We start from the raw sequence: 15895 nt of genomic DNA, 5'->3' as shown, positions 1-15895 counted from the left end.
AAAATTGCAAAGGAAACAGCGAGAGCTGCATGCAACCCCGAGTTTTTGAGAGCAATCTCAGAGCTGGGAGAATTCATAAACCAAGTAAACCTTCTGACATAACTATAAAATGTGGTATAAACCCTAGAAAAAAATGGCCATCTTGAAAGGGTAACAGCACTTTTATGAGAATTCCAACTGCACCATGGCAACATCAACCCGTCAGAGCAAATGAAGGGTAGTAAAAGTAAAATTAAACATGATGAAGGGGACACCAGCTTGCTAACAGCTTTCCAAGCTGTAAAGCTTTCAAATGTTATCTCTTCATTGGTCTGTTCAATCACACATGCCTGCTACCCCGCTTTATCATATTCTGTATCTTTACCAGCCCTGAAGCCTGCCACCTTTTTTGATGGACCTGTGCATATATATCGGCAAGGGAAAAAAGATATCCCTCCTTTCCACTGTCCCCTGCTTCCCCTCCCCCCTTTTCTTTCTGATTCTGCTGCCCTTACTCTGGTGTCCAGTGTGACACCCACTGGTCACAACAAAGGATTAGAAGCAGCTTTGAGCTTCAGGGACTGATAAATGATCAAAGCCCCATCCATCCATTCTTCTCTCAGATGTCCAAGGACCCAGCCAGGCTCCAAAGCGCCTCTGGCTTTGCTCTCCTAGCCCCCTTTCAAAAGCTCAGCTCCAAATTATTCTTCCCCAACCTTCTTCTCCTCCCCAATTATCCCCTTCCAGGGCCCCTCAAGCCTCCAGCAGGGACAAGTTGCACGACATTTCCATGTGTTAACCAACAGTAGCCCCAGGAATGGCTAATCCCTCTCTCTGAATACACACATCCCTGTTTTCAGTGGCCCAGAAATCAAAAGGCCACATTTATCCTCTATCCCTCTCAACCACCAGGGAGTCAGAGCAAGATCCTGGTCCTTTCTGTGCTTTAAACTTCCCCTCTGCTATCCCTCCTAACCTGATTATGATTCAATAGGGCTTTCAGACATTGCCTATTCTGTGAGTGCATATGTGTGTGTGTGTTTGTGTGCATACAAGTGTGCACACTTTGGACAACATAACCTATTCAATTGTATGGGAGAAAAAAGAGTAATGGCAAAAATGAAAACAAAACAAACAAAAATCAACAATAATAAAAAAGAAAGCCTTCCCATAGTACTCACAACTCACAGTACTCACAACTAGATTATTCAGAGCAAAAGCTCCAAGCTTGCTGTCTCTCTCTCTCTCTCTCTCTCTCTCTCTCTTTCGCACACGCACATGCACACGCACACACGCACACACACATACACACTGGTGTGCTTTGCTAACAAAGAAAAAAGTTGCTAAGGAGGAAAAGCAAAGAAAGGGCCAGGGGCCAGCCCAGATGCCCAAAAGAACCACTATGTTCAAGTGGGAGTCACATTATCTGTAAAGGATTTCTCATTAACTACTTTTCTTTTCCTACAGGCTAATGTACAGACCAACTCATTTTTCAATTTTAAACATTGAAGAGTCCCATATAATTTAGTTTGGTTCCATTCATTCATGCACGCATACATACAATTTCTATAGCACCTATTAGCAGATTAGTGTTTATAGCAAATATTTAAAAAATGCTTGGCTAATACCTGATCAATTCAATAACATTCAACATTCAATAAATATTTATTAATTAAGCAACAAGCATTTATTAAGCACTTATTATGTTCTTGCATGGTGCTAGGTGCCGTGTAGATAACAGGCAACTATCTAAAATTATGTTAGACACTCAGCTGCAATGTGGAAAAAATAAAAGAAAACAAGGTAGTCATACCCCCAAGGAGCTTATGTTCTTGGAGATATGGGAAGGAGGATTGAACATGTATTTAGAAAAATAAATTTATGGAATGTACAAAATAATTTCCCCAATTGCAGTGTGGGAGTAGGAATTGGGGGAGGGGGAGGCAGAATAGAGGACCTCTTCGTAGGAGGAAAAGAGATGTGGATTTTGAGAGGCACAGATAAGGAGAAAATGCATTTAAAACTTGGGATACAGACTGGGCAAAGGTGGAGAGGTGGGAAGTAATTTGTCCTTTACAATGAAGACCAGGTACGTTAGTTTGTTCAGGATGTAGAATGTATGAGGGAAAGTAATGTGTAATCATCCTGGGGAAAAAAAAAATATAGGTTGGAGACATGTTTCAAGCAGCTATAAATGGGAGGTTTTATATTGATTCCTAGAGACAACTGGGAGCCACCAAAAATTCTTTGAGATAGATAGTGACATTGTCAGAAATTTGTACAGAAGCAAAGTGATCATTTTTGAGATGGGGTATGGAATGGATCTAAAGGAATCATCTGAATATAATTACATGTATTACACATATATACATTTTTGAGATGGGGTATGGAATGGATCTAAAGGAATCATCTGAATATAATTACATGTATTACACATATATACATATGCATTATGTAAGAATCATATTTATAGTTACTTTATAATTCACTACCAAGGCGTCTGCAGGGTGAAGGCACCCAACTTTAATCCATACCAGCTAGAATCTAGGAGACTGGCCTCCTTCTCTGCCCATCAGCAGTATCACTATGGCACCTCCTAGAACGGCTTTTTGCTACTACTACCACCACCACCATCCCAATAATACCTAATTGCCACCTCCAATCAGGTTTGCATTTGAAAATAACAAAGAAAAATATTGGTGCCAAAATTGCTCAACACCGCCTCACATTTTCTACCCTTCCTTTAGTATGAGCTGATTCTCTTTCTAAATAAAGGACAGGTTCTACCTGGAGGGTCTATGAGAGACTGTGTTCAAGAAAGCCTGAGGACAGAAAGGTTTGGGTCTGAGCTGAATGAGCTGAATCAGTGGGGAGAAAGTTACCAGCTCACAGGGTCAAAGTCAAGAGGTAGAATTAATTCTTGTTGACATGTAGACTTTAAGCTTTACATACATTCTCCCTTCTGATACTCATGATATTCCTGTGAAACTATTGCCCCATTTTGTAGATGAGGAAACTGAGGAAGAGAGAATTTAGGTGATATAAGATTTAAACTCAATTCTTCCTTGATTCCAAGTTCAAAACACTAACAACCAGTTGATGGAACAATAAAGCTAGTAGTCTGAGTAGTTTGAATCAGTAGTCTGTAGTCAGTAGTCTGAGCTTCCCCAAAGACTAATGATCAATATGGTATTTGAATGTGAGTAAGACCTAAGACTTAGGCGCTTGCACTGGCTGTCACCCATTCCCAAAATATTCCAGTCCCTCACTCCAGTCTCTTACTTTTTCTGGTAGTACCTCAAAGCCCTCCTTCCACAAAAGGGCTTTCCTGGTCTCCCTTCCCTCCTTTCCCCATCCCCTCCACCCCACCCTGCTAATACCTTCCTTTCCATCTAGTCTGTATCTATGTTGTAGTTACATAGTTATTTACATTAGAATGTGAGCTCCTTGAAGGTAGAGGATGTTTTTGTCTTTCTTTGTATCCCCAGCAGCCAACACAATGCCTTGCACATAGTAAGTCTGTTGACTGACTGATTGATCTAAGAAGTCCTAAGAAGGTAGACATGTAAACAAAACACTTCTTTAGGTTCTAAAAATATATTTTAGATCCCAGACTCTTGTTTGGAAATTGGGATTGATGCAGGTGCTATCTTTTGTATGCAAAATTCTTGCAGTTGTTGAGGTAGAAAGGGAAAGCTTAAATCTGCATAATTATAATGGTCAAACATGGCCAAAGAGAAGACATAAGAAAATATCTCTCATCACCTTCTTTGTAGAAATGGAACAATATGCATACAGAACAGTGTAATAATGTTGGCAGATCCCTGGTTGATATGTTGGTTACTTTGGCTTAATTGTGGTTCTTGTTTCTCTTTCTCTCTCTGTCTCTGTCTATCTCTGTCTCTCTCTCCTTCTCCCTACCTCTCCTGCTCCCTCCCTCCCTCTGTCCCTCCCTCTGTTCATCTCAAAAATTTTTATTCTGAGGGTAATTTACTAGATAGGGATGAAAAGAAGGATATATTCAGAGATGAATGTAATGTAAAAACAAAATATATCACTATTTAAATGAAAATAATAAAGGAGAAATTGGAATTAAATGTCTTGCTATTGGTGGTTCTAAGAAAGCAAGAGTTACCTTCATGATTTTACATAAAGGAATATTAAAATATATACTGGCGAGGGAGACAAATAGGGAACCATATATTTAAAGGTAACCTTTACTTTTAAAGGAACCATGAGTAATGAAATTAAATCATCACATATACATACATATATATTTATATATATGCATCAAATTGAATAGTTTTCAAGTACCTAAAGAATAGTTAACTAAAATACAAAAGTATCTTTGTAGTGGGATAATAATTATAAATGAATTTAGTGTTTTCCTTTCAGAGACTAATAAATTCAAGAAAAGATGAATAATAATGACATTTTAGGCACAAAGAGGTTATGGGGAAAAACTAGATTTGTGATTGGTAATTACTAAATGGGAATGTTATATACCAATTTTTGAGCATCATATAGTTCTTCGACATAAATTCATTATGGATTAAGTCAAAGAGAATACAAATAAATGAAAAAAAGAGAAATGTGCTTGCTTTACAGATCATAACACCATAAATAGTAATCAATAAAGGAAGCATAAGCAAAAGATACAAACCTAAATGTATTAAGTAAAAATATCCCAGGTAATGAGTAGATCAAATAACAACTCACAGAACAAATACATAATTATATAAAAGGGGACAATAATAATGGACCAATATGCCAAATCATATGAGGCATAGTTAAAGCTTTCCTCAGGAGAAAAAAAAGTATATTTCTTAAAATTTATATTAACAGAAAAAGAAAAAAAAGAGAGCTATAATGAATTGAACATGCTATATAAAAACTAGACAATCAACAAATTAACAACTCCCAAACAAGTACAAATAAAGAAATTTTGAAAATCTTAGGAAAAATAAAATTAAGAACTAAAAGACCATTGGACTACCCACCTAATACAAAAACAGTATTGATGTTAAGTACAATAAAAATTATACCATTAGTTAATGTGATAAAGAAAAGAAAAAGCAAATTGACAAAATTCAAAATGAAAATGATGCACGCATAATTAATAAACAATAGAGACAATTATTGATAATTCCTTACCTAATGACACAAAAGTGAGAGTATAAATGACATGAGAGAATTTGTATAAACTATAAAATGTCCAAATTAACTGGATATGAAATAGAAATCTTAGATAAGATCTCTTTAGTATTAATAGAGTAATTAAGAAAGCCATAAATGAACTACTATCAAGCATTTAAAGAGAAATGAACTCCTATGATACATAAATTGTTCTTGTGAATTACAAAAAAAACAAACAAACAAACAAAAAAGAAATGAAGGCACAGAACTAAACTCCTTTCCTGAGTTAAACTTGGCCAGATATTCAAACCAGGTTGGAATAAGGTAGAGAAAGAGAAGTTTAAAGCAATATCACTAATTAATATTGATCATAGCACCAATAGCTACCATTAATATAGCATTTAAGGTTAGCAAAGTACTTTAAAAACATCTCATTTTATCCTCACAACAACCCTGGGAGATGCTATTATTGTCCTCATTGTAAAGACGAGGAAACTGAAGCAGATGGAGATTAAATCACATACCAAGTCCCAGGGTCAGATACCTAGTAAGTATCTACCAACAGACTATTTTTCAAAGTTTGTTCGGACCAAATTGGATTTATACCAGAGATGAAGGAATGAATCAGCATACAGAAAACATTAATTTAATTAATCATGACAATGATTAATGACAAAAATAACAAAAACTATATTATCACATCTAAAGATGAAGAAAAATCATTGATAAAATCTAGCATTTATTTATGTTAAAACAATAAAAATATGTATATATTTTTGGAAGGGCCATTCCTTAAAATGCTCAAAACATCTATCTAAAAGTAATATATTATTTGTATCAGAAAAATACTGAATTCTCACCTCTGTGGTTGGTAGAAAATTTATAATTAGTCAAGAGATAGAAAATAATATTAAAAATATTTATTATTTTAAAAACTTTTGAATGGATAACATCAATGGAGCCCGAATAAGAACTAAAAATTACCCACTAGATATCTCCCAAAGCTGGAGTACTTCAATCTTCCTTCCCTGGCTTAAGGTTAAGGTTTGTAGGACACATTGTCTGGGAAAAGAAAACCTGCAAAAGATGCAGCTGTTTAAGAGCACAGCCCATACACTCCCCAATGGGTCAGCTGGGCACATATATCGGCTTCTGCTTTGTCCTTTGCAAGAAATATATCCATATCTGATCTACTGCCATTTCTTAGGCTGGGACGATCTACTCTGAGGAACTCTGGTCTCTCACCTTTGCTCAGAAATCTGTAAGTGAAGGTAATTCTCCCACATTCCTGCCCCAAAACCTATTGCCAGTTCCTGAGGGAGGAGCCTGTGTTCAAAATCCTATTGCACCTGATGCACATTGCTCTGAATAAGAAACAGATTAACAAGCAAAAAACAAAAAAAGGGGGGTGGGGAAGAGGATTTGGGAAAAGTCTGAATAAAGTCAAACTAGTCTGTCTTCATGGGATTAAGTTAGCCAACCATCTTGCAATCATTAGCAACCAACCAGGAGTTATTCATTTTCATGATACAGGCAGAAAGATAGCACAGTGGATGGACAAATAGACCTGTTATCAGGAAGATCTGAGTTCAAATCTGGTCTCAGACACTTACTAGCTGTGTGACCCTGGGCAAGTCACTTAAGTTCTGTCTCAGCTTCCTCAAATGTAAAATGGGGATCATAATAGCACCCACCCCACAGTGTTGTAGTGAAGATCAAATAAGATAATATATGTAAAGCAGCACACATTAGACACTTAGTAAATATTTGTTCCTTTCCCCTTGCTTCCTCCCCTTCTTAACCAGGCTCCAATGAATGTATTCATATTCTTCATAACAAGATGCTCTTCAGGAGCCTCTAAAGCCTCTTCCTCATAAATTCATGAAAATGAGTGGAGAACTCATTAAATTGACAAATTGATCAGGGCCTCCCCTAACTAATCAAGCCCTCTTACATGTACACACAGTTGTATACACACACACACACACACACACACACACACACACACACACATATATACACTTGCATCTATATACATATGTATACACACAATACATATATATACTTATATCTATATATGTATGCATATGTATCTATGTGTGTATGTATATATATTTAGACATATACATACACACACTTGGGGCACCGTACTGCACAGAGTGGTTGGCTTGGAGTCAGGAAGACATGAGTTGAAATCCAGCCTCAGATATTTGCCAGCTTCATGACTATGAGAAGGTCAATTAACCTCTCTTTGCCTCAATTTCCTCAATTGTCAAGTGGGCACAATAATAGAATCTACCTCCCAGAGCTGTTGCGAGGATCAGATAAGATAATATTTCTAAAATAGTTAGCACAGTGCCTAGCACCTAGCAGGTGCTATATAAATGCTACTCTTATTATATGCACATATAATATAGATATATATCATTATGTAGGTATTAATGATACATAATATATAGATATCATTATAGATATACACCATAAATATAGATTATATCATTATATGTATGTGTACATTTGTGTGTATATATGTGCTTGTGCATGTGTGTGTTCTATGTAAGTTTATAGTATAGCAAGTATTCAAATGTAGAAAGGCTGTTTTCTCAGTGTTTCCCAAAGATTTGCACGGGTACAAGCCTTCGAGGACGCATGTACATACACATGCATACGTACGTCACCACCATCCCCACCCTCCTTTTCATTAGATTTTTCTTATTTGCAACTTAGAGATTTCTGTTGGTATGAATAACTGCTCTATAGCCCTGAGGGCTCCCAAGTGAGTGTTATAGGGTTTCCTGAGGCCCTCACTGCCTGTTATTGTCAAAAGCTCCTGGCCAGCTTCTTCTTGATGACACAGATTGATCTTTTCTGTGATTCTCCCCAGACAAATCAATACATTTTACAATTAACAGGATTAGCTCTCCAGATTGCTGGAGAGCCATGACTTTAGGCTTTGCACCAGGGTTATGTTTCCAAATCAGTTACCATGCTGGGTGCTTGGCCATTCTTGGGCAAAAAAATTTAAAGCCACGTTTAAAGCATCTTCCTGTGTACATATTTTTTGAAGGGCAACACCCCAGGCCTCAAGTTCCTACTTAGTCCGTTAAAAATCATTTGACAAAAATGGAAGGAATGAAATGACATTTTTGTCAAGAGAGGAAAATAAGATATTCCTTTAGGAAGAAGGTATTTCTGCAACATAATGTATGAATGTCTGTTTCCTGAACTGGAAAGGTAGAGAAATCAGCACCCCGAGATAGCTCATGTTCCTTCAGGTCACTGCCAAAAGTCCCAATGTCACTAGGAATTGTTTTTCCTTAGATTTCCTCCCTCCTCCCCCATTTACTCTTGCACATGGTCTTTCTCCAGGGCCTGTTTCCCACACAGCCAAGTGTGAGAACAGCAAGAGGGTTAGAATTAATAACAACCTGGGGCTAAGGAAGAGGACTGGTTGAGAAGAGAATGGCCCGTTGGATGGAGAGTGGGACAGGTTGGAATTTGCTTTAAGCAGCTATCCTCGAAGGCAAGGAGAGGTAGTGAGAAATATTTAATGCATAAGCATGCATGCATGCATGTATGTATGTATATGTGTGTGCATTTATATATATTATGAATGTGTATGACTGTGTGTGTGTGTGTTATTGTTCAACTTCTGGTGAGAAAGTGAGAGACTGAACACTTGCCTTGTTGGGCAAGAATACTGCTCTGGCAGGTGAAATAGCAATTCGATTTTCTCCAAGTGCCTACTAGGTGCTAGGTATTCGGGTTACAGACAAAATGAGAAAACCCCTGTCTTCCTGGAGGGTGGAACTTGTAGCCTTCTGATGGAAAGATCCAACATGTAAACAGATGATAAATCAATCAATGAGCATTTGTGAAGCTCTTCTGCTGTTCCACACACCATGCAAAATCCGAGGAATATAAAGAAAGGCAAAGCCAAAATAAAATACAAAAGAGAAAACAAGATAACAGGTAGTGAGGAAAGAGTGGGAATGAATAACTCGTGGTGATGAGTGGGGAAATCAAGGAAGACTTCCTGGAGTAGTGGGTATCTGAGCTGAACCTGGAAGGAAGATAAGGATTATTGTATGGGTGCTGATCCTTTGTTATCATCATCATCATCATCATCATCATCATTTTGATACTATCTTGCCTTAGTCAAGCCATTCAATCTCTTGGGCTCTCAGCTACTACTTCTGCAGGATAGATCAATTTAATTCAGTCCCATCGATAATTATTAAAAACCATATGATTATACACAAGGCAAAGGTGTTGACAATCAGAAGACCGAACAATGGCATTTCTCTGTTTGTCCTGGGGCTGGGAGACGGGGCTATGCCATTCTCATGGATGAGGACAATGTAAGGTGTCTATGATGGGGCTCAAGGGAAGAGCTAGATAAAGAATTTTGGACAAATTTATCAGAAAAAAATAAAATAATCTCAACTAAGGGGATCAAGGAAGATGAAGAAGGAGGGAATAAGCACTTATTAAGTGCCTACTGTGTGCCAAGCACTACTATGTGCTACGCACTATACAATTATTATCTCATTTGATCCTCATAACAGCCCTGGGAGGTTGGTGATATTATGATCCTTATTTTACAGATGAACAGAGGTTAAGTGACTTGTCCAGGGTCACACAACTAGGAAGTGTCTGAGGTAGGATTTGAACACAGGTCTTCCTGATTCCAGGCCCAATGTTCTATTCAATACACTGCCAAGATACTGCAGGTGACACCTTGACTGAGACTTGAAGGAAAAGAGAGATCCTTGAAGGCTGAGATGAGGTGGGAGTGCCTGTCCTGAACAAAAATAAATGGGCTGAAGATGTCATGATCTGATGCCTGGGAGATAACTTGCAGGACAGTTTGGTGACAACATATAAAGGATGCCTTCCAGTTGTACCATTCTGTGATTTATACCCATTTTAGTTTTTAAATATTCAGGAGAATAAAATGAGTCTAGCCAGAAAGAAAGGGCTCTTCTATAAGAAGGTATTCACCAGCCGCACTTTCAGTGGCAGCAAAGTAGCTGAACATAAGTGGGCACCCGTGGATGGGGGAACACCGGCACACGGTGGGTTGTGTGAAGAGAATGAAAATAATGGAGGAAATTGGGAATTCAGAGAAGCTTGGAGAAATCTGTATGAACAGATGTGCAGTGAAATGAGGAAAACGGGGAGAAAATATTTAAATTATAAACATATAAAATATATAAATATTATATAAATATATATCATGGACAAATATATAAATTAAATTATAAGTGAAAACAAGACCAAAAGGCATCTACATTCTGATTCTAACAACTCATCTTGATCCAGGAGAACAGATGAAGAAACACAATCTCTTTCTTTTTTTATTTCTTTTTTTATTTTAAATTTATTTATTTAACATATTTAGTTTTCAGCATTCATTTTCACAAGAGTTTGAACTACAAATTTTCTCCCCATTTCTACCCTCCCCCCCACTCCAAGATGGCATATATTCTGGTTGCCCTGTTCCCCAGTCAGCCCTCCCTTCTGTCATCCCACTCCCCTCCCAACCCCTTTTCCCTTCCTTTCTTGTAGGGCAAGATAAATTTCTATGCCCCATTGCCTGTGTATCTTATTTTCTAGTTGCATGCAAAAAGTTTTTTTTTTTGTTTTTGAACATCTGTTTTTAAAACTTTGAGTTCCAAATTCTCTCCCTTCTTCCCTTCCCACCCACCCTCCCTAAGAAGTCAAGCAATTCAACATAGGCCACATGTGTATCATTATGTATAACCCTTCCACAATACTCATGTTGTGTAAGACTAACTATATTTTGCTCCTTCCCAACCCATCCTCCTTTATTGAATTTTCTCCCTTGACCCTGTCTCCTTTCCAAAGTGTTTGTTTTTGATTACCTCCACCCCCATCTGCCCTCCCCTCCATCATCCCCCCCCTCCTTTTATTATCTTCTTCCTTCTTCTTTCCTGCGGGGTAAGATACCCAATTGAGTATGTATGGTATTCCCTCCTCAGGCTAAATTTGATGAGAGCAAGATTCACTCATTCCCCCCTCACCTGTCCTCTCTCCTCCTCCCACAGAACTGCTTCCTCTTGCCACCTTTATGCAAGATAATCCACCCCATTCTATCTCTCCCTATCTCCCTCTCTCAATATATTCCTCTCTCATCCCTTAATTTGATTTTGTTTCTTTTAGATATCTTCCCTTCATCTTCAACTCACCCTGTATCCGCTCTCTCTCTCTCTGTCTTGTCTCTCTCTCTCTATGTGTATATATATATATATATATATATATATATATATATATATACACACACACACACACATACATATATACATACATACACATTCACTTATACATATATATATATATACACAAACATATATATATGCATATTCCCTTCAGCTACCCTAATACTGAGGTCTCATGAATCATACAAGTCATCTTTCCATGTAGGAATGTAAACAAAACAGTTCAACTTTAGTAAGTCCCTTGCAATTTCTTTTTCTTGTTCTTTTTCTTGATTACCTTTTCATGCTTCTCTTGATTCTTGTGTTTGAAAGTCAAATTTTCTATTCAGCTCTGGTCTTTTCACTGAGAAAGCCTGAAAGTCCTCTATTTTATTGAAAATCCATATTTTGCCTTGGAGCATGATACTCAGTTTTGCTGGGTAGGTGATTCTTGGTTTTAATCCTAACTCCATTGACCTCCAGAATATCGTATTCCAAGCCCTTCGATCTCTTAACATAGAAGCTGCCAGATCTTGGATTATTCTGATTGGGTTTCCACAATACTCAAATTGTTTCTTTCTGGCTGCCTGCAATATTTTCTCCTTGATCCGGGAACTCTGGAATTTGGTGACAATATTCCTAAGAGATTTCTTTTTGGGATCTATTTGAGGAGGCGATCGATGGATTCTTTCAATTTCTATTTTGCCCTGTGGCTCTAGAATATCAGGGCAGTTCTCCTTGATAATTTCCTGAAAGATGGTATCTAGGCTCTTTTTTTGATCATGGCTTTCAGGTAGTCCAATAATTTTTAAATTATCTCTCCTGGATCTATTTTCCAGGTCAGTGGTTTTTCCAATGAGATATTTCACATTGTCTTCTGTTTTTTCATTCCTTTGGTTCTGTTTTATAATATCTTGGTTTCTCATAAAGTCACTAGCTTCCACTAGCTTCCACTTGCTCCAATCTAATTTTTAAGGTAGTATTTTCTTCAGTGGTCCGTTGGACCTCCTTTTCCATTTGGCTAATTCTGCCTTTCAAGGCAGTCTTCTCCTCATTGGCTTTTTGGAGCTCTTTTGCCATTTGAGTTAATCTATTTTTAAGGTATTGTTTTCTTCAGTGTATTTTTCAGTATTTTTTTGGGTCTCCTTTAGCAAGTCATTGACTTGTTTTTCATGGTTTTCTCGCATCATTCTCATTTCTCTTCCCAATTTTTCCTCTACTTCTCTAACTTGCTTTTCCAAATCCTTTTTGAGCTCTTCCATGGCCTGGGACCAGTTCACATTTTTCTTGGAGGCTTTTGGTGTAGGCTCTATGACTTTGTTGTCTTCTTTAGGCTGTATGTTTTGGTCTTCTTTGTCAGCAAAGAAAGAATCCAAAGTCTGAGACTGAATCTGGGTGCGTTTTCGCTGCCTGGCCATATTTCCAGCCAACTAACTTGACCCTTGAGTTTTTCAGCAGGGTATGACTGCTTGTAGACTAAAGAGTTCTATGTTCCACATTTGGGGGGGATGCACCAGTTCTGCCACACCAGCACTCCTCCTTCCCCAAGAAACCCCAACCTGAACTGGGCTTAGATCTTCAGCAGGCTGTGCACTCCTGCTCTGATCGGCCACTTAATTCCTCCCACCAGGTGGGCCTGGGGCCAGAAGCAACTGTGGCTGTAGCTACCCCACCTCCGCTGCCCCGGGGGTGGTGGCCAAACCTTGAACTCCTTCCACTCCCGCAGCTTTTCCCACTAACCTTCTCCACTGTCCTTGGTGTTTGCGGGTTGAGAAGTCTGGTAACTGCCGCAGCTCACTGACTTAGGATGCTAGGGCCCACTCTGCCCAGCTCCCGGTCTGGTTGGTCCGAGCCGCTCATGCTGGGCTCTGCTCTGCTCTGCTCCCAGCTCCCAGCTCCCAGCTCCCAGCTCTGTGTGGGATAAACCTCACCCAGAGACCATCCAGGCTGTCCTAGGCCGGGGCCCTGCTTCCCTCTGCTGTTTTGTGGGTTCTGCAGTTCTAGAATTGGTTCAGAGCCATTATTTTATAGGTTTTTGGAGGTACTCGGCGGGGAGCTCAGGATAGTCCCTGCTTTCCAGCTGCTATCTTGGCTCTGCCCCCCACATGCTTCCAATCTCTTTCTTTCTGTGGGAGAGTGGGGATCTATGGATGCAGAATGATGCATATGTGAAGCAGATGCATTGTTGGGATAGTTTGACTTTAACTGTTCTGTTAGAAATTCAATGGGAGTGGTATTTTGGTGATCGATTGTAATATACAAAAGGACAGAAACAATATTTTTTAAAGGAAAGAAATGAGTCCAGCTCATTTTGAGAAACCAGTGAGCATTTATTAAGCAAACTATGTGACAGGTACTGTGGTACGTGTTGAGGATAAAAAAGAAAAAGCTAAAAGATTCTTTGCCCTTAAGAAACGTAGATTCTAATGGAGAAGATAAATTATATAAACTGGTATCTACAAGGTAGAGAACAAATTGCTGTTGTTGGTCCTTCATTTTTGAAGAGGACCAATAACATCAGGATGTCTTGACTTCAGAGGTAATTGGATTTAAGTGAGGCTGAGTAACCTCAGAGGGATGCTAATAGCCACTGGAGGATTGGGAAGGGATCTCTGGAGGTAGCACTTGAGATCAGACTTAAAGAAGCAGAGGCCAGAAGGAAAAGCATTCTAGGAATGGGGAACAGCAGGTGCAAAGGAAGGACCATGAACTGGCAGGCAAGAGGCACCTTGGCTCTGAGTTCCCCAATCTTATAGATTCTATCCCCACATCTCTCTAGTCTCTCTTCTCTCCTTACTTACACCACCCCTGCTCATTCAAGCTCTCATCATCTGTTTCTAGTCTAGCCTACCCCTTGATTAACTTCTTAAAGAGGCCTATTCACTGAATGGGCATTACCTCACTCAGAGTGAGAACATGAATAGACCTTAGCCTGAAAGGGCAAGGGTCTCCCAATGCATCCTGGGCCATTTCCAGTCTTCCTGGTGAATATATCTGGCCACCCCACTCAGATGACTCTGGAAGGGAAAGTGAGACTGGTTACCTTGCACAGCCCTCCCTCACTCAAATCAAAGTCAACTGCAAGTCATTTCCCTGATGTCATGGTCCTCTTTGAGAACGAAGGACAAACGCAAAGACAACAACAATCTATTTCTAGTCTACACTGTTTCAATAGCCTTCTAGTTGGTCCTATCCATTCTATTCTCCTCTGACTCAAATTCATAGAGCTGTCAAAATTATTTTCTCAATATTTGGTCTGATCATGTCACCCCGCCCCCGACCCAAAATCTTCAGTGGCTCCCCATGACCACTAAGACAAAATACAAATTCTTCAGTCTGGCATCTAAAGCCTGGTTCAATCTGTCTCCCACTTGCTGTATGTAATACCTCTCCCCTTCCCCAAATTGTGCCTCTGGGTTGAGTTTGCTGATATAGTAAAGAATAACATGAGAGTCAATAAAGAAGGTGGAAGTCATCTTAGAGATGACCTAGTCCAAACCCTCTTGGAATACAGGAGAGAAAAGTGAGGCTCACATCCAGTCTCAGACACTTAAACACACCTATCTCCCAGTGATAGGGTGGATAGAGAGCCTGGCCTGGTGTCAGGAAGACTCATTTTCCTGAGTTCCAATCTGGCTTCAGATACTTATCAGCTGTGTGACTTTGGGCTAGTCACTTAACCCTGTTTACCTCAGTTTCTTCATCTGTAAAATAAGCTGGAGAAGGAAATGACAAACCACTCCAATATCTTTGTCCAGAAAACCCCAAATGGGGTCATGTGGAGTCTGACACAACTGAAAAACAACCACCACCTTCCAGGGTTTTGAGGATTAAATGAGATAACATCTGTAAAGTGCTTTGGAAACCTTAACAGAATTCCTTACTTCATCATCATCATCATCATCATCATCATCATCATCATCATCTTCATTGTCATTATTTGCCTAGGGGTACACAGTGATCAAACCCACTTAAATACCACATTTATTATGCCTGTAGAAGTTTGCAACAAAAAGGAGCCACAGAGGTCACCTAGTCCAATTCTCTCATTTTATAGATGAGGAAACTGAGGCCCAGATACGTTAAATTACTTGCCCAAGGACATATAAGAAGGCAATGGTAATCACAACTTGAATGTAGCTAGGTATCCTAACTCCCACCTTTATGTTAGGAAAACAAAAACCGCAGTTCCCTTAAATCCTGCTAAAATTTGACTCTGCCAAGTTCCAATAAACCCCCCAGTCCTTGTAACCACATTACCTTGCACTGTTTCATTACAGTAATTGTCTCCCTCCAGACAGTCTGTGTGTCTCTCCTGCCTGTGCCTCTATAAGAGCCACTCCTCCCCGCTATGGCTGAAACCATCCCCATCCCCTCCCCCACTCCTAACCCATCCCCATCCCCTCCCTGACTGGGTCCATGCACACAGTGATGTTCCTGGGCAAGAGAGTTTGTTTGGATTACAGGTATTCTCAGCCCTTCCCTTCTCCTATTATCTTTACTTTTTCCTAACAGTCTAAGGATCCTGTAGTTTTGCTTTCTCATGCAAAGTTTTATAA

The sequence above is a fragment of the Trichosurus vulpecula genome, chromosome 8, assembly GCF_011100635.1.
Source record: "Trichosurus vulpecula isolate mTriVul1 chromosome 8, mTriVul1.pri, whole genome shotgun sequence".
NCBI lineage: Eukaryota > Metazoa > Chordata > Mammalia > Diprotodontia > Phalangeridae > Trichosurus > Trichosurus vulpecula.
Note: the sequence above shows the minus strand (reverse complement) of the source record.